Here is a 20,624-nt window from a genome sequence, read left to right as displayed (position 1 = left end):
TATATATATATAAAGAGTATTAGAGTTTGATTGCTATACTATCAATAGTATTTGAGTTATTTTTCTATACAATTTTTAGCTATTAGATTTAGGGATGTCAATGGGTACGGATATCCGAATCCGAATGGAGCGGATATATCAAATGCTATACGGATATGGATTCGGATATGGATATCAAAAATAAAAACCCAACGGATATAGATTCAAATATGAATTTTGACTGTACCCACCTCGAACCCAACCTCGAATTTATTTTGCATTTTATATAATATATATAAAAATTTGATGTTATATTTGAAATGGTATTTTAAATATTTAAATTTAATATAATATATTTTGAAATATTAAAAATAAATAATTATTTCGAATTCAAATTTTAAGATCCGGATTCGGGTTTTGAATTTTTGGTCGGGTTCGGATTTGGATATGAATTTTTAAAATCGGTTGGGTTCGGATTCGGATCTTAGGTTTGGAGTCAGATTCAGATTTAGATTTTTAAAAATCCGTTCTGAATCTGACCCTATGACATCTCTAATTAGATCTATTCTTTTAATTATTTCTCATTGAATTAATACTATTAAATCAAATATTACTAAATCCCAAGGGCCCACCACTAAACCTTTTTTATCAAAGAGTTAAAAACTATATAGCAAAAAAAATTCAAATCTCTCTCTCTCTCTCTCTCTCTCTCTCTCTCTCTGAGGTGGTACATGTACACCTATATATTAGAAAAAAAATTTCTTTTTTACCAATATATTAGAAAAAAATACCTTTTTCACTCCAAAACACTCGTGCGAAAAAAAAATCCTCCTCCTAAAAAAACGTTTGGAAAACAAAAAAAAATTCGTGAAATATGAAAATAAATTCTGTTGCGAACCAAAAGCACGAAATTTTTTTTTTCCAACCTGCGAAAAAAATTTTGGAATATTTTCCAAAACACTAAACAGGCCCTAAGCTAATCAACTATAAAAAATAATACTAATAAAAATTTCTAATACATTAAATTATAGAAAGTACTTAAAAATATAAAAAAGGCAATGATGCCGAAGGATGCTGAGTTACCTCCAAATAGTCGGAATTTCTAGTAAACAGGACAAGGCTTTTTCTTAAAAAAATTATTCACAGATGGTAGTTGTTTTAAATTTATTCGGCTGGCTACAGAAGTCTAAAGAATTAAGGGTATGTTTGGTTCGAGTTATCTTGACAGGATTACAAGCAATCTCGGTAGAATTACGGTATTTTGTTCATCCGGTATGTAATCAGATCGGTAATATAGCATTACAAATGGTATAAAACTGTACAAAAAATATTAACGCGAGATGGGTGTGTATTTTGAATTATTGAAAGTCAATAACACTGACTATTATGTAAAATAATAATTTTACCCCTCTTAACTCCCGAAACCCTTTCGATACGTTATTTTAAAAATTTTAATTTAAAATTTTGAATTGTCAACTTTTGAATTTTAAATTTTGAATTTTAATTTTAAATTTTAAATTTTTAAATTTTTAAACTTCAAATTTAAATTTTAAATTTTAAATTTGAATTTAAATTTTAGATTTTAAATTTCTAAATTTTAAATTTCAATTCTAAATTTTTAATTTTTTAGTTTTTAATTTTAAATTTTAAACTTCAAATTTTAAATTTTAAATTTGAATTTTAAATTTCAAATTTTAAATTTCAAATTTTAAATTTCAAAATTTCAAATTTTAATATTCAAATTTGTATTTTTAATTTTAATTTTATTTTTATTTTTATTTTTATATTTATATTCATATTTTAGATTTTAAATTTATAGATTTCATATTTATATTTTAAATTAAAATATTAAATTTATATTTTTGTTCAAATTTAAATTTTATATTTTAAAAAATTAAACTATAAAAAATAAAATTTAGTAAAAAAAATATTATTTGTAAATAGTAAAAAAAAGATTTGCAAAATATTGCTAAATATAATTTTAGAATAGAATATACTACTTTATTGTCTAGATTACTGAATTTTATAGACAAAACTAAACATAGTAATGCTATAAATACTGCAATCTAGCATTACATTACTGTATTAAACCAAACGCGCTGATGCAGCATAAGTAGTAATTTTATTTAGAAATCTAAGATAACTGAATATATCAAAATACTCTGTAATATTACATAACTTGAACCAAATGCGCCCTAAAAGTAATCTTATTAATATATAATCCTAATGTCAACTATTTATTCTTTTTTCACTTAGAGAGAGATAGATGCGCAACTGGGAATGTGAGAGAGAATCGTGAATGAGAGAGAGAGAGAAAGCTAGTCTGTGTGTGAGCCTGTACAACTGTTAATTCTTCTTGAAACAGTTGCAGCATGAATTGAACCACTAATGGGTACCAAAGCAGTCTTGCCACAATACAAGGTGAAGCAGCATTTCAATCATCATCTTTCCTACACACAAACCAAATGTACAAATCCTTCTCCCCCCTTTCCCTTATGCACTTATGCATGCAACAAGGGAGGCATCTAGCTAGTGAACATGATAATAAATAAATGGAAGCTTACCATTCATGCTCTACGGCAAGGGCTCTTGCGAATCCCCCAACCGGGACAGATGAAGATACGCGTCGGTGCCTACGAAACACCAAAAAAAGAGGAGAATTTTTAAGTGTATGGATCACAGGGAGCAAACATCCAAAACCGACAAGTCGACCGACCTAGCTTCTTCGAACAACTCTCTGCTCTGAGAAGTGGGAGGCAGGCATTTGACAAACAGAGAGTTTTGAAGCTTTCGTGGTGATGGAAAATTTAGAATGAGCTTTTGCACCCAAATGTTTTGAAGATATAAAGCAACAACAGCCATAATAAAATTGACTTCGACTCTTGAGATAAACAAGCGGTATATAGATATTAGGCTCCAAATGCAGAGATTAATGCCAATACATTCACCGATCTCCAGCAAAATGACATTAGGCTATGTATTATGGGCACTTCTATAACCTTTGCGCGTCCATGTCAAACACGAGCATGTCCGTGTCAGACTCGTGTCCAACGCGGACACGCCATGGACACACGTTTGACGCGGGGCCAAGATGCATCCTATTAAATTATACATATATTTATTTATTTTATTTTATTTTTTATGCATAAATAATATAAAAAGATAAATATTTTGGCTTTTTGATGAATGCATATATTTTTTAGACAATATAAACAAATTATGGATGGTGGAGAATTTCTTAGAAATATAAAAAATGAAGAAATAAATATTAATCTATTAGTTTGTTACGTTTGTTGTTTTGATATTAAAAAATAAAAAGTGAAATATCGGTTGGTTTATTAGTTTGAGTTTTCAATAAAAGTATTTTTATTGAAGAAAAAAAAAAAAAAATGAAATTGGTGAAAGCCTATTGGTTTGTACAGGATAGTCGCATTTAGACTCAAAAAACTTCGCTTCACCGGTTAATAATAGAGATTATTATCATTCTTACGTGCTTTTAATTTCGTTTTAGATATTTGTTTACAAAATTACACTTTGAAATTATTTTTTTAGTTTTACTTTGAGTCCCTTTTCGTCTCTAATATTCTCCACGTTAAGGTTAAGTGGAACGTTAGTAACTACCCGGCCAGGTACCACTGCACCGTCTGGACCAGGTGGGTTAAAATTTGTACATGATTTTGGCTTTGGTTGCTTTTTGGACCGTGTTTGTCGGCCCCGAATTAACATGGTCACCAGGGGGTTGGAAATTCTGTAAAAATTGAAACCGGCGAATGAAAAATAATAATGTTTATCTAGGAGCCGGAGATCTAAACTAACGTACTAACCAGGGATTATATCATTATAAATAGGAACAAAAGTTCATCCAGATGTTTATGATAGAGTTGGAGCCTGCGATGGGGATGAAGAAAGCATATCCCCAATAAGCTCTCGGTCGAGCAAAAGCCGCGCTTTAATTAAGCTCTAGCTTAACGAGTAAATCATTTGTTCGGCTTGTGCTCGACTTAAAAAGTCGAGCAAATTGTTTGCACGGCTTATGTACAAGTCGATCTATTGTTGAGCATTTAAATATATATATATTTATTTATTAATATATATATTATGTCTAAAAATAATAAACTAAAATCAGGTTAGATTTATATTTTGGATTTTATTAATACTTTTTCGAGTAAATATACATTTTAAAGTTTGTAATCTAATGTTATATTACGTATTCTAGAGTATTTAAATAAAAGATATGTATAATAGATAAAAAAATCGAAAAACAAACACTCGGGTCGAGCACAAGCCGAAAAATTATTTGCTTGGCTTGTACTCGACTTAAAAAGTCGAGCTATGAAATTGCTCGATTGAGCACAAGCTGAGCAAATACTTTGCTCGGCTGATGCTCGGCCAAGATCGAGCGAGCACAAGCCGAATAACTGTAGGGATGAAAATTTGACTTTATATTTATATCCCCGAATAATCGTTTTTTTTTAATCTTCCGATCCCACTTTTCAATTTTTTTCCCTTTCCAATCCCTGATTCCACATTAATGGTCGCTTTAGCTTTTGCTGTGGGAGAGCGAAAGAGAGCGTAAGCATATATGAGCAGGAGGAGAGGTATAGGGGAGAGGAGCGATAGGTACCGAGGAGGAGGAGGAGGAGGTGGAGCAGTAGCAGCAGCAACAGCTGCAAAGATCCCGATGCTCCTCGAGGCTCCCACAGAGGGTACCGCCGCTTCTTCTCCCGCACCCTCCGCCGCCGCCTCCTCCACGCCGCCACCCCCCTCTACTTCGTTTGCCCCCACTCGAACTCCATGTACTACCTCAAGCCTAGGGCGGGGTGCCGCTTCTTGGAGGAGGAGAGGCGGGTCAAGGAGGTGTTCCTCGAAGGGTAAGCGTAGCGCGCGTCTCGGTAGCTCGAGCTCTTGGACGGGAAGCCCGAGAGGGTGTTTGGGCGGCACAACTTCCATGGCTAGCTAGCTAGCTAGCTTTTGATCCCAAAGGAGAGGGAAGAGGAGGAAAAAGAGGAGTAAAATGGCGCTAAACACACGCTAACACCGCACACCCAAACACACCTAGCACACCTAACACAAACACGCCTCGGGTGTACAGTAGCCCCTGCTCTAACCATACAATGGCAATGTGCTTTGCGGAGGAGCGAAGGATCCCAAAGAACACAGATCCCAAACCAAGCTTGGAAATCTTGTAATAATAAAGTAAATAGTTGTTAAACACCACAACCCAGCACCCAAGGAGCATAGATCACACCTAATTAAAAAAAAGAAATTAAATTAAAATGATAACCTCTTTACCATATACCACGATATGGTAGAAGCGCAAGAGACGTAAAAAACGTGTATACAATGACCTATACAAAGTTTTATACATTAACGTTAAATTTTGAAAACTAAAACGATGGCTTGCCATATTATAAAACATTTATACATGTATTTAGTCTTTTTTTAAACCGGAAATAGTGAATCGAAAGAAAATAAACATCGTAAAAAGTTTAGAGGTTTACCATCTCTTTTGTTACTTTCAAGCCTATCATCTTATTTTTAAACATTCAAGTCCATCGCTTAAAAAAAATAATTATCTGAATTTTTATAATAATATTAATACATTTATCAGGAAGTTAAAAAATAATAATAACAAAAAAATGTTTTGATCCGAATACTCCACTTACTAAATGGAGAAAATTTGCACCATTTGGCAAATGATGAAAAAGTTTCGTTATTTTAATAACAAAAGACAAATTACGATATGTAGGAAGTCTGAAAGCTATGTCTTTTATATATTCAAACCACTTTCGCCATTTACTATAAGTGACGAAAGGCTTTCGTCATTTAATAAATGGCAAATTCGGTTAAAATATTTATTTTTAAAACCTACAGATAAGAATGTTAATTTTTTAAGATAGCCTAATCAGCGGGTAGAGTCCATCGGTAAACATTCATGCAATATCGAGTCTATTCCAGATATGTACAACATCCACTAATACGAACTCTATGTCCATCTTACGTCCTTAAGTTGAGAAGGAGAAAACAAAAACAACTTAAATGCCGCGGCTCCCGGCTGTATCACAAATTTATAAAATAACCGATCGTTTACCATTTAAAACATTCCAGAGCTCCGTTAGAGATACTACGCAACTAGATCGGGAACATGATTATAAAGCACTTGTAATGGAAGAAGAATCAAGATCGATTAACCAATAGAAGAGCCGAAAACTACGTAGTGCGTACAGCTCGGAAATCTATATACTCTAAACCATAACGTACTAAAACACGCACATAAACATTGGCGGGACACAATTATAGAACGACGTTTAGTAACTCGTGAACAAACCAGATCAACCTCGAAGACATTTTTACGAAAACTCTGTCTATAAGTTTCTTTAACATTGTCGATAAAACTCATCTTAGGTACCTTGTTGAGAGGTAGCTTGAGATGTTTGTTTACGAAGTTTAACGACACAAACGCGAAATCTTAAAAAAAAAAAAAACCAAACGGTCTGATGACCGAAGACGAAAACCGAAAACGAAAAATCAACTCTTTGAAAAGGTTATTCGACCCGGTCTGGCAGTCGTCGATATAAATGGAATAGTTAGTCAATACGTCAAACAGAAAGAGTACGTCCAGAAACGAAGAATAGAAGTAAGATAATGATTGGTACGGCTAGTCAACTAAGAAGTGAACAAAGAAAAAGAAGAAAAAAAAAGGGAATAGGACACAGTATGATGAATATGATCGAAGTTAATTTATTACGTCTAGTAAAACCAGTGCCACTGGAAAAGGACATTATATTCTCTAAGAAGCAACTATTAGCATTTTAGTCTTGACAAACTAGAAACCTCCTGTCTTTCGAAGAAGGTCCAGAATAAATAGAGATAGACAAATACTTCCATGCCCTAACCATAAACCTAAGAAAAGCGCTATAGGCTAGGAAAGGTCTTCAGTTTCTGTGCTTACTACTCAATCGGAAGTGGGTCTACTAGGTCTACTAGTTTCACTCCGTGTTGTTGCATCACGGCTGTTACCGGAACCCACATGTCGTCAACTTTTTTCTGAACCTAGGATTTCAAAAGGGTTTTCTAGACCTTCTTTGAGTAGTTAAAGAACTAGCGAAAATGTACAGCTCCTAACCGTAGGCGCACAACTATCCAATCAATGAGAAAAGAATATACGAAAAGTAAACTACTGATAAGAAGTAAAGTGGTTTTCAACTACTTATTAAATGCAATATATATCAATTGTTCGCGAGCAAACCTGATCAACCTTGAAAACATTCTCACGAAAATCTCATTTTGATAAACTTCTTCGTAACTGTAAAAACGGTTTTCATCTTCTAAGCATAATATCGTTATATTTAGAAGAAGAAAACCCGGTCCTTCAAGTAAAGTCGAAGGGTAGTGTCCTTTATGGAGCCTTGAAAACCCGCGTTTTGCGGATTGCGACGAAGAGCCTCAAAACTCATAAAAGTCTTCGAATCTGGTCTGAATCGTGAAGTTCAGTATTAAATAGAAATGTTTTAAAGGCGACGTAGTTGAGACTAACACTAAATTATAAATGCTGACTCTTTAGAGACTAAACTAGTTTTAAGTCCCGTTGTACACCGAGACGTACTAGGACTAAGCCTTGGGCTAACATAACCAGAATATTTGTGTTCTTACAGGGGATACGATCACCGTGCTCGACGATCACTCCTGCGTGCACCGTAAACAAAGTCCCTTATGCCTAGACGCGGGCTTCAACTTTATATACCTCTATGGCTAAAGTGAAAAGGCATTCACGAAAAGTATTAGAACTATAAGGAGTAAACAAGAAGACCCTCATGAGACAAGATTAACACAACCTCTATCTAATTTTTATCTAGAAGTTTTCAAAGAATAGGCAGCAAAAATAATAGCCAAACCTATACCTATATCTACATTTCACTCATTTCATATGTGACTTTAAACTTTATATTTAACCTATATTTAGACGATAGTTTCGTGTATACCTATACTCATCGACTTATACTGTATTGATTTGTAACTCAGCTATGATTATGAAACTAATAAATTGTGGTACTCATAGCTGCCTGCATGAAAAGAAAGATGATTACAAGAAAAGCGAGGCTATGTCTATACAAGGTAGTGTAAACGTAGAATACCAAAAGCTTAATCATTTCTTGAGGGACGCACGCCAGGTTCTTGCAAAATACTTAAGGCTATTTCTACAAGGAGGACAATCTTATTATCAACGACTACCTTAGCTCCTGCAGTGTTAGTTCCATGCTCGGAAACTAAAGGAAGATATAAAGTTGTATCAAGATACCGTGCAACGAAGTGTTGACACCGTTTAAAAATTGTTTAATTAGTGGTTCACAAAAAAGAGAGACAACTTTTAGATCAATTGGCAAACGTCATGAATTCGTAGTACAGCAGTATCACGATACAAACCGTACTACGAATTCGTAGTCCACAATATCACAAAGGGCTGTATACCGACCTATACCGCACAATGAGCTGCTCACTTTATAGAGCTGTATCACGATACCACACAATGAATTCGTAGTTCACAATATTACAATTAGAACAGGGCTGTGTCTAGAGCCTGCTTCCACCACCCTATGGTTCTTCGCCCGAAGGCTTCTATAAGTGTATGGAAATGTCGTGACGTTTCTTAGGCGACCTCCTCTTAAAACCTCATTTGCTACCGCACTGATACCGACCTATACCGATACCGAATGGCTATTCGGCAGAAATACGAGCTATAAAACCGCCGCTAGAAGTTTATTAGAGGTACCTTCCTATGCCATACAGCTTTGCGAAATAATTCAAACTTACGTACTAAAACTAAAGAGAGATCGTACAAAAAACAGGTTGTAAAACAATACCAAGGACTTCATCCGCACAAAACTGGAGTCGAGATTCTAGATTAAAACCCTTTCACAAATTCAATATTGAATTTTATACTACGCTCATTAGTATGTTTAAATCAGCAATACACTTTATAAACGTTTAGTTGTACCGAAAACCTCGGATTATAGATCATCAGTGCCTGTGATTGTGTCCTATGTCCCGTGCTGTGCTAAGTCTATGTCGCTGAGGCGCCGAAGGTTTATTAATCATAAATATAAATATAAATATTATAATAATTTATAATATCATATATATAAATAATACATATTTTATAATTAAAACAATTTTATAACAATATAAAGAGCAAGCTTATTTTCAATTATTTTAAAAGTAACTAAAGGATATAAAACTCCTNTAATTTATTATTTTTAAATTTTTAACTTTAATAGTATCTATCTGCTACAATACTTGGGTCACTTTACTATTGATTTTTAAGAGAAATTTGATTTGCGTCAAAAAAAGAATCGGATGGATGAATCTATTTATTTGATTTGTTAAATGTTAATTTAAATCTTTTCAGTGTGCTCTTTAATATTTGTTATCTTTCACTTGCTAGATTTCAAACATTTTTTTTTATAATATCTATGTAACAATTTTTCTTCTCATATAATTCTTAATTTTTTTTTTTTCAGTTTCTTTCATTATTTTTCATTGAGTTGTGATTCCATTTTAAATATTTTTTAATGTGTTTTTCATATTATTAAGTCTAATCAAATATCGTTATATTTTTTTTCTTCTTTACATTTATATTTATTTATTTAATTGGTAAATTTTTATTAAAATATTTTTTTCCCGCTGCATCGTGTGGGTCACTACACTAGTTACTCCATTAAAGGAGAGTTCTGTCACCTCAAGGTGGTTAAGAGGTGACATGTGTCGTCCTTAAGCTCTCCTCTCTCTTTTAAAACTTTGCATGCACCCAGTCTACACAAATATAACATGCACCAAATCTATTTTCTTAATTTAAAATTAAAATATAATTTAATGGATATATTTACACTATATAATAAATTTATGTACAAAATATTATAGGGTTTAAGTTCCAACAATATGGACTTATCAATATAGTGTTTAACATATAAATATACACCTGGTGCATGATGTCATGCCCCGGATTACTCGTTTCCCCGGGCATGCTAATAGACCCGCCGTATACATAGAAATTTCTCCTGTATACGAAGCGAAACAGAAAAGTACCGGTAATCAAACAATACTACAAACAGTAGTATAGAGCTGCTAGGAAACTAAATCATATATAAAACAGTAGTTTGATACATACATATCATCCTGGTACAAAAACACTCGCTTCAGCGAGATACAATATTAGTATGTAAAGAACCAAAAACTACAACTACCTGTAGCTGGTACTCCTCTAGCTCTGGCTCGGCTGGAATGGCTCTAACTCGCGATGCCTTCGCCACGATCTGAATCAGTAACGGCAGCAGCCGAAGGCAATGACTCTGCAAAAATAGGGGTACAACTAGGCGTGAGAACTACTGCAAAAGAAGTAGTCCTCAGTGGGTACCGTCCTCAAACTCATCGGCTCACCCACTAAGTCTACAGATCAGTGATAGAAAAAGAAGCTGGAACAAATCTATAGCTATATGCCACTATTCTATCATGAACCAACACTACTATCTGTAGAGTAATGCAACCTCAGACCCAAATCCATAGGGACTACGAACATACTTGTCCCAGGGACTGTGAACTCACCCGTCCTGCCTGTAGAATTCTAAATGCTACCTCCACACTAATTAGTCCGTGGAGAGCAAGTCCAACCAGGACACTACACAACGCAAACGCACAAAGCCCGACTCAGGAGTGGCACTCGTGGGCGCTACCAAACCGAGTATGCAAGCGTATCTCTACTGAGCTCAATCAGGCTCTAACAGGCTATGATCAAGTAAATAGGGTCCAACCGGTCTAACAATCAAAACTCACGTACCCTCGGCACAAACTGATGCAAAACCCGCAAGCTGAGTCCACCGTCAATCCTAACGGCACCCGACAGTCCGAAACAGTCTATACATTGCTATAAAAATAAGCTCGGCATCTCCGCACGAGCGTAACTGTATTCTACACTATCCCAAATATCTACCGCCAACAAACTGCGGTGATACAGATCAACTACAGCTCCTAAACTTTCAGCGTATCAAATGCACACAAAGTGTGGATACTATTCGCGACAGCTTCAGAAGCTATCTGCGTATCAAATGCGCACTAACAGCGGGGATACGAAGCACAACAGCTTCAGAATCTATCTGAGTATCAAATGCGCACTAACAGCGTGGATACGAAGCACAAAAGCTTAAGGAGCTAACCAATAGTTTATAGAAAAGACTGTAGAATCTACAGTTGAATATTACCCAAGCTCGGCATCCCGCACGAGCATAAATGCATTCTAAACTACCCCGAATATCCACCGCGCTGAAACTGCGGTGATACAAACCAACTACGGCTCCTAGAGCTAAATCAGATAGTAGAAGCAACTGACGGGTTAAATCGCTGGTTTTCTCCTAAGTTAACTTCCAAGTCCAACATGTATATTTATTTAATTACTACAGTATGCTCCAAATTCAGATTTCATTTAACATACTAATCAATGAATTCGAGCTAAAACATGATATACAGAAGCTGAAACTATACATGTCTACTATGCGCATGCTTAGGAGGCAAAACTAATGATTAACCCACCTTCAAAGCAATTCCACGGCAGCAAGAAGGTCCCAAAAACACTAGGAGGTTCAGCCGAGATCACGCTGCAACAGCAACAATACTTCTCCAAGGCTTTACACATCGAGAATACTATAATTCCATCAAACTTACGAAATTCAGCACTTAAGCTTAACTTTTCCTCAAATACAATGTTAACTTCACCTTTCAAATCTCAAATCAGGTGTAGCAAAGTTCCAAAACCAGTAAACCAAGATGGAATATCACCCTCTGGTCCAAACTCAACTTCCTCCAAGGATCTGAACACAAAAGCATAAAAATACATCAATAACCCAAAATTTCAGCACTTAAGCTTACATCCACCAACTACAATGTCAAAACTCACCTAATCACCTTCAAATTAGGTGAGGAAGGTCTCAAATCCAGTGAACAATGTTGGAGTAAGCTTCCCTGGTTCAAAATCCCATTTCCTCCAAGACTAGCATCAAGAAAATCCAAAAATCATACATTCAGCTCAATGGTGCCAACAGCAAAGTAAAACGAGGATTTGACCAAACTAATCTCAACCAAACTCTGTCAAATTGGGCTCCGCGGATTTCTCTTGAAGTCTAAAATCCAACAAACCAAGTTCCGTGAAAAACGGAGCTTCCTACGTCGCACACGAGCCGAAACGCCGACGGTCACTACTGGAAAACTGCTAGAACAGCACTCCTCAATGAAAACTTGGTGAACTTGAGCAATTTTGGAGAAATTAGAGGGGTTTGGATGCAAAATAGCCTTCACTGTGAAGAGAGGGAGAAAAGAGGTCACAGGGGTCGAGTTCCCCCTATTTATAGTGTGCTGGAAGGGTCCAAAAAGTCTCAGGAACAAATGCTGTTAAACTGCACTATTGCAGAAAAACCGAGATCTGGGCGCCCTAAACCCAGTTCTGGGCGCCCAGAACTTCCAGCCTGCACAAACAGTACCTCGGTTTCTCCGTCCGACTGTCTGTTACACCGCTAAATGGTTCCGGCGGATCTCACCTACCACACCCCACGTGTCAACACAATCGATATTTCCAAAGTAAACTTCCGGACCCACATATGGGCACCCGGAACATAGGATCCGAATTGGCTTCCAGTTCTGCTCAAATCAGTACTTAAGTTCTGGGCGCCCTAAACCCAATTTCTGGGCACCCTAAACTAGAGTACTTAAGATCTGGGGCCCTAAACCCATTTCTGGGCGTCCTAAACTGGCAAAACTCCAATTTTGTTTATTTGAGTGCGCCGAGTCCATTTTTGCATCCATTTCGTACAGAAACGACTCCGACTCAGTCCGACACTCTCCAAATGTGTCGATTAGTCACTAGTACTGTAGCCAATTGTAATATACTGAATTTTGGGCTTATTGGCAAGTTCGAGGGTTGGATTGGCTTTTGGAACTGGTCCACGATTTTTTGAAAGACCTTTGAAAGGTTTTGACAAGTTAATGAAGTAAGAAAGTAACTGGAAATGGAAAAGTGAATCGCAAATCAATTGCAACGCTCTAAATTTGATAAATTGCGAAGTTTGAATATGCGAAATGGTAAATGGGACTACCCTACATATTCTAAAGGGTTTGGACAAGTTTTTGGACAAGTTAGGGAAGTGGTAGAGTGGCTAAAAGTAAGAAAGTGCATTTCTGGCGAAATTCTGCATTGTGTACCGGTACAGCCATCAACGTGTACCGGTACACAGTGGCAGATACGTGGCGGCAGGGCTGTTTTAGTAATTTCACATCTTGCCTCTATCCTTATCTACCCAGCACGCCCCCTGGAGGTCTTTGGATGATGCTAGAGCTCAGAGAAGTGCCTTTGCACCTCCCTCATTTTCTCTCTCTAGGGTTTCTCTCTCCTCAAGTAGAAATCGCCTATTCGAGCTTATTTCGCGCCGCACGCGTTACTCGCTGGGTTGGAAACTCAAGGAAAGCTTTTGGAACGTGGGGAGGAGGATATTTACTGACTTTTCTGGGATTTTAACACCAGAAAGAGCTGAGTTGCAGCTTTTGAAAGGTATGTAGCTTAAATTCTCTCTAATTGGAAGTTTAGTATTGGATTCCGAGTAGTTTTGGTTTTGTTGCTCCCAGCTGAGTTCGAGGGCAATTTCAGCAGCTAAAGAGAGGTTATTTAGCTGTGATTGAACCATCTTAGACCAGGGATAAGCTGCTCCAAAGTTGGACAAAGGTAATTTGTTAGTTATGATGTACTTTCGAAATTATATGAAGTTTATTCGTGCGAATTGATGCAGTTTGGATTGTGCTCTTCGCAGCAGGTTTGCGGATTAATTTAAGCTTAATTGGTGACCTTGGGGACTGGTTAAGAGGTGTTCCAACTAAGGGTAAGCTGAAATTGCTGTAAGGAAACTGAATTTGCAAGATTCCGACTATATTTATTAATATTTGACGACTATGATGCCGTTTTGGAAATNCTTTGTTCGCAGTAGGTTTCCGAATTAATTTGAGTTAAATTGGTGACCTTGGAGACTGGTTTAGAAGGTGTTCTAACATGAGGACACATTTGAGTTGGTTTTAAGATGAGCATTGGGAGCCTTTACCGGAAGTGAAGTGTCAATCTGAGAAGCTGGAATACCCGGATCGCTTAGCTACGTGAACTCGACAAAAGGCGTCGTTTATCGGTGGGTCTGATCTTCACGAAATGGATGAATTCCCTCTATGTCTCTTTTGACATCTGAGTTGAAGTTTGTACATATTCATGTGAATATATGTATAGTGCAAGGCATTGAGACATACATTCATGAGTAAATCATATCGGATATGATGGCATTTCTAAACAGTAATGGAAGACTTATGATTTGTTTTCGTTACATAGCCACTTGTCGGATTACTATGCATGCATGATATTAGTAGCTTGTATAAGCAATTTCACTTGATGTCATTCAAGTGGATATAATAGTAAGATCACAAATGTACCAGTTAACTTGGTTGCACGACAAAGAGATTGATGTACTTAAGTTTGAGCTATGTAATGCTATATAGCGAGTATAATGGCTAAACTCTGAAAGGCATTTGTTTGCATAGGCATTTTTAATTGTAGAATGAATGGTATAGAGATCATGTAAAGAGTATTTGATCACTTATCTCACTTGCTTGCATTATCCTATTAGTTTCTACTTCACATGATGGATTCATATTATAGTATATGTTCTAGTAAGTAACTAGAATTTCTTATGATGGCATAACTTGAATAATTATTCAATTGAATATAATCTAGTAAATAACTAGATTTGGATATGATGACGTACTTGGATGATCAAGTAGAGGTTTATATTGGACTACAGGATATGTACCATGAGTCTTTGAATATGACATTAGTAAACCACTTTCCTTATGTGTAAGGACTAGCGAGAGATTTGAGTAACTGACCAGGTGTAGGCTGATAGAATCACTAGTATGATGTAAAGTTTAAACTTGTCAAGTTAAACTAGCGATTAATAGAATCATGTCAACAAGTGTTGATAGTGACTTATGATTGGGCACTACAGTATCGACATTGGGTCGAGTTGAGATTCCATGTTTGAGACATGATGTAGTTGGAATGTTTGTGCCATGGATTACAGCTTGCATGCCATTAAGCTCTTTCGTACACGCTTGCGGGGGTCGCGCCCCCCTAGCCCCGCACTCCAGAGTGGCTTGAGATTCCATGTCAGAGACATGATGTTGTTGTGGTATTTGTACCTTGGACTACGGTTTACGCTTGCGGGGTCGCTCCCCCCCAAGCCAGCACTCCCGAGTAGCCTAGCGACAATTGCTCGCTCATGTACGAAGTGAGCGCCGAAGTGGATTGCCGTGGGGAGTGTACACTACCACGGGGCCATTAGGCACGGCGCGGCTTTGAGCTTACCTTGTGTAAGTCTACTGAAAATTGGGTTATGACAAGTGCTTCAACCTTAGCTGGACATAGTAGTAAAGTTACTTTATGTCTTTGGTCAAGTGAACTTATTGATGAACAAGCTAGACAGTTGACATCTAAAGTAAGTTTAGTGATGAATAACCTAGAAGTTGATATCATGATTGGTTAGCAACATATTGACAATATGTTTCATTCTTGCTAATGTAGAAGGCAATTACATGATATGATCTGTAATTTCAGTAAACATAAGTTATGATGTATGCAATTTGGTGTATGTTCATTAAATTATCAATCAATGTGAATGATAAAATCTTTCGTGTTAACTGATACTTGCAAACTATTGATATGCATTTATTTACTGTTAAGTAAATAGCATGAGTAGCTATTTTCATACTTATTGCATTTACTTGCTTATTGCATTACTTGCTTATTTATTGCTATCTACTCGTGCCACAGTTGACCTAGTGGTGTACTTCGCCACACTTGGCGGCTTACCCACTGGGAACTATTGTTTAATAGTTCTCACGCCCTTTTTGCTGTTGTTTTTTTTTTTTTTTTTTCAGAGCCTTCCACAGCGGGAAAGGCTAGGGTTCCTGGCGAGGGGTCAGCGGCTAGCTAGAGCCTTTTTGGACGTGTACTAGACGACCTCCTTCAGTTTATGTAGTTTAGTACAGAGATGTATATTAAGTTATTGTAAATTGTACTTTGTTCTTATTTACTGTATTAAGGTTTTGGATTGTCTAAGTTTAAACTTTTAAGTCTTGCTCTGATTACCTATTTAGAATTGTATGCTTTTATTATATTGATTGTAGACGCCTGGTGTATGCTTGAGTTGTGGTGTACACGGCAGGTCTGTGCACGCTACCGGATATGCTTCCGTTGGTATCCGGGCGTGACAGATTATAGTGGTATCAGAGCCTAGGGTTGAGTCATAGTGGACCTAGTAAACCTTAGGCCAGTTGGACGATCAGGATTAGGATCGTGAGAGACGGAGTCTTTTGCGACTATGTTGAGCGAAAGTAATATGATTGGGTCATACTTATAACTCCAAAAGTGTTGAAGTTTGATTGAAATGAATAACCTCTATGTCCTTCCAAGATCACGTTGGCGGCCAACAACGTGATATTGGGGAATAGTGGGTGGTCATTTCATTACTTTCGCATGATTGGAATTTTATAATTATGAGTGGGGTTACGATAGCATGGGTTGCTAATCTGTGCCTATTTTGTTTATTGTAGCTTGCAATATCGAAGATGCACCCTACAGCGACTGAGGCAACCGAGCCAGAAAGACGTGCACCTCCTGAATTTAGCAAGGTTCGGGAATTAAAAGAGCAATTAGCTATTCTAGTTGGAGTGGTGGAGCGACAAGCGAATGTGACGCTACTTCAAGCTGAGGCTTTGCGCCGACAGGATGAAGGAATCAGACGATTGGAGAACCTGTTGATTCAACAGATGGCTGATCTCAAGAAATTCTATGAAGTTTCAGATCACACCTCAACGGAAAGAAAGGGTGCAGAATGCGCTGAAAGAGCAAAAGAAGCTACCAAGGGTGATCAGTTATATGTCGGAGAATCATCCAGAAAATTAAAGAAGAATCAACCTTGGAAACGTGGTTCTGTTTCTAAGCAAAGAAGATTTAGGGGTCGATCACCACGACTGTGTGTAATTTGTGGAGGTCCGCACGTTCCCCCAAAGTGTCCCCAACGGAAAGGAAAGTGTTTTGAATGTGGTCAGGAGGGCCATTTTCGATCTGAGTGCCCAAGGCATAACATGTTAACTAAGGTGTCTACACCGACTTTGTTGCAAGAAGTACCCAGTGGAGGTACGCCGACAGAATCATAGAGCCAGATACGACGGCGAAAATGCTTACTGCAGATAATACATTGTGCAGTGTTTCTATAATTCGATATGATTATAATGATTGCTTTAGTTGCATCTTCGATTAGCTGTTGGCCGAGTTGAATAACATTATTTCCTTCCTTAATGCATGTAGGATTGATTTAATAGAATGGTCGTTTTACCTAAATTAGGTAATTATGGAAAGGTTGGAGCCTAATTGGCGGATACTGTTAAATTGTAAGAACCCTTAAAGTGAAGGGTAATTCTTGAGTAGTGGTTGTGGTATTCCTGACAAGTCACAAATTGTGAACTTGACGAATAGAGAATGTTTTATGCCTAGTGCTTCATTTTGGTGAAGTAGTTTTACTTATGGTAAGATTAGATGAGTTATTCGACTGCGTGTCGAATATCGTGATTTCAATTGGAAACACCATTAAGTGGTTGGACTAGGTTGAGATCTGTGAATTCTTTGATCAACCTTTAGTACTGGTGCATGTTAAAGATTGAGTAGCAGTCTGAGGAAGTATTTCTATGAATCCTACAAGGCAGATAATGATTGATTAAGAAGGAATTAAAAAGAATTGAGATGAGACTCTCCTAATGGAACTAAGTATTTTGGAATATTGAGAAAGAAATTACCCAGCTGCTTGTTTCTTTCTCTGATGATTTTGGTTTATGAATTTTGGAACTAAGCTTCATAGAATAACCGCATGAGGTTAGTTTTTGGACTGATGGTGATATCAGGATAAATCTCATACGGTTTGAAAGCAAATAATGATGCTCTAATTGTGGGTTAACGAAAGGCTTTGTTCCGATTTCTTCCCTATTTATGGAAAAAAAAAAATATGTAGAGTAATAGCAATAGAGAATTTATGGGTAAAGTATAAGTTGATTCCCCTCTATTGCCTAAATTGGATTTGGGACAATGAATACTTTGAACATCACACTCTCAAAACAGTATCAAAGAAAGCTCATCTGAATTGATCTACTTACAAGATCAAATAGTGATGTCCCGAGTGATGTTGGCAGAAGCAAAGCTCCAACTTGAGCTTGCATAGACTTGAATGGAAATCGAATTTGAGTACGTGAGGAAAATTTCTCGGTGATGAAATGGTTATGCTTTACTTTATGATTGGTGTAAAGGAAAACAGTAAAGCTGTAAAGACAACATTAATGGAATTTGTCTGAGCTTGACATAGAGCAGTATCCATTAATGTGAATTTGGGATTATCGCCTAGTGGCAGAATGAAATATGATACTAAGACATTGGGATTCGATGCTAATTAGTAAATCAGGAATCCATCTTCAATGGATTGATGGAAGAGATAATCAATTCCAATTTGTTAGTGAGGGGTTACTATCAGGGCTAACTAGTTCATTATCAAGCTAGTTATGATTGAGGAATATAAGAACTACAAGCTATATGAGAGGGTTATGACTACTGGACGATGCAAATCAATCATTGGTATGTGATTATCTCGTCAAGCACAAGTTGAACATCAGAGGTAACCTATGAAGCCTGTTAAGGAATGATTACGCTCCAGTTATAGGACCAAGACGGGACAAGTTGGGTTTTAGCCTCAACCTATTTGAGAAAATAGGAAATGGATTTCATTTTGGAATAGAATTGCACTGAAAATGCAATATCTTAAAGAGTTTTGACTTTTGAAATTGAGCTGATAATCGAGAATTCTATTAATATATGACAATTCTTGGAACTCGAGATAGGTACCAGGTGTAACTGTTAAACGCTAGTGAAGATGGTACCTTTGGAATCCGTTGTATCAAATGAATGAATATCGTTGTATAAATAATACGCGTAATAAATCACGTAATAAAATCTAACCTAATAGATGCAATTTAAATCACGTAAAATATCGTTGTATAAAAAAATACAGAATTTACATTCCAGGAGTAAAGTTTTAAAAATATAATGTATAGTTGTGTATATATGTAATTATTTTTTATTAAACAATTTCTTTTACAATTTTACTTTTCTTCTATTTATTGAAAATTATTTTGATAGATTTATCTCAAATCCTTTTCATATAAATCTTTATAAAATAAATTGTTGTATAAATTTACTTTGCACATATACTAATTTTAATAAATTTTATTTAAATAGATTTAAGTATTAAATTATTTTTATATAACTTTTATTTAATTAATAATTAGAGTTATAAAACTATAATAAAAATATTAAAAAAATAAAATTTATTATAAAAATAATTTATATCCGCAGATCGCTCGGGTATTTTCACTAGTTAAAGCTAAATTTAAGGTGTTAAACTTCTGTAGAACACTTTTGCGCTTAGACTGTTATGTTATATATTATTTATGCTTTAGTCCTTAATTCTATATACTGTTAGTACGTTTGCAACGAAAAATTAGGGTTAATTTATACAGGTTCTACAAGATAGGATTATAAATATATCTATACAAAGTTCAAATTTTATATGTGCGTCTCTGGTTATTTCAAATATATATATTGCTTAGAAAAATAAGTTAATATGAATAAATACTTAAACTGGATAGTTAATGAGGTGAATTGATTTTTTTACCCCTCTTCATCAACCACGTAGGGACTTTGGAAATGAATATATTTGTAAGGGCAAAGGTCATTTCACTTATTAAAATAACATGCTGTATAGTAAATAAACTAGAGGGACATATCTGAAATTTAGGCTTTTGTAGGACAAATTATGAAAAGGTGACTTTGTAGGCATATATATATTTGTATTCACTATATTTGCGGGACTTATATAAAATTAACCCAAAAAAATTGTTTTTAAAAAGAAAAATGCTATTTATTTTTTAACTTAAAATTTGATTAAAACTTTATTTTTATTATATTTTAGTTTTTTAACTTCTCGCGAATTATTAAAATAAAAAATACAGAAAATAAGTCTCAATACGAATGATATTAAAGGGACCTTGCTTCACTTATTATTTAACGCGTTGTTATTCTCTCCCTCAGTCAACTTTATATATAAATGGTTTCAATTAAAAATTAATTGATAATTTAGATTGATAAATTTAAATTAATATTACATTAAATTTATAAATTTAATTTTCAAAATCTTTTAAATTAGATAGTAAATTCAAATATTCAAAAGTGTTAAATTCTAGCTAACATTTAAATTTTAAAGGTCAAATCAATTTTAATAAATCAAGTAAAAAAATATTATTATTTGAAACAATTTTGTTGCCTGAACAATTTTCAAAATCGATTTATTGTATCAGTCAAACGTCTATACCTTTTAACTAATATTTAATTTTTTAAATTAAAAATTATTTTGCAGAAATTATTTTTTCAAAAGTTTAGCACAACTTAAATTTCTTCTAATTAGATCTTTAAT

The 20,624-nt window shown here is 35.5% G+C and overlaps 1 long non-coding RNA gene across 2 annotated transcripts; it reads left to right on the top strand.

The window, feature by feature from the left end:
* The first annotated feature begins 13,268 nt into the window (after nt 1–13,268).
* Nucleotides 13,269–13,971, top strand: LOC109704127. 2 transcript variants are annotated; one of them, XR_002214185.1, is made up of 3 exons: nt 13,269–13,567; nt 13,642–13,738; nt 13,827–13,971. It is a non-coding gene; the product is annotated as an uncharacterized LOC109704127 (long non-coding RNA). The 2 variants fall into 2 exon arrangements; XR_002214184.1 differs by having other exon boundaries at nt 13,824–13,971.
* Nucleotides 13,972–20,624: the final 6,653 nt, after the last annotated feature.

The sequence above is a fragment of the Ananas comosus genome, unplaced genomic scaffold (assembly GCF_001540865.1).
Source record: "Ananas comosus cultivar F153 unplaced genomic scaffold, ASM154086v1, whole genome shotgun sequence".
Classification (NCBI taxonomy): domain Eukaryota; kingdom Viridiplantae; phylum Streptophyta; class Magnoliopsida; order Poales; family Bromeliaceae; genus Ananas; species Ananas comosus.
This window is presented reverse-complemented; position numbering and strand designations above follow the sequence as displayed.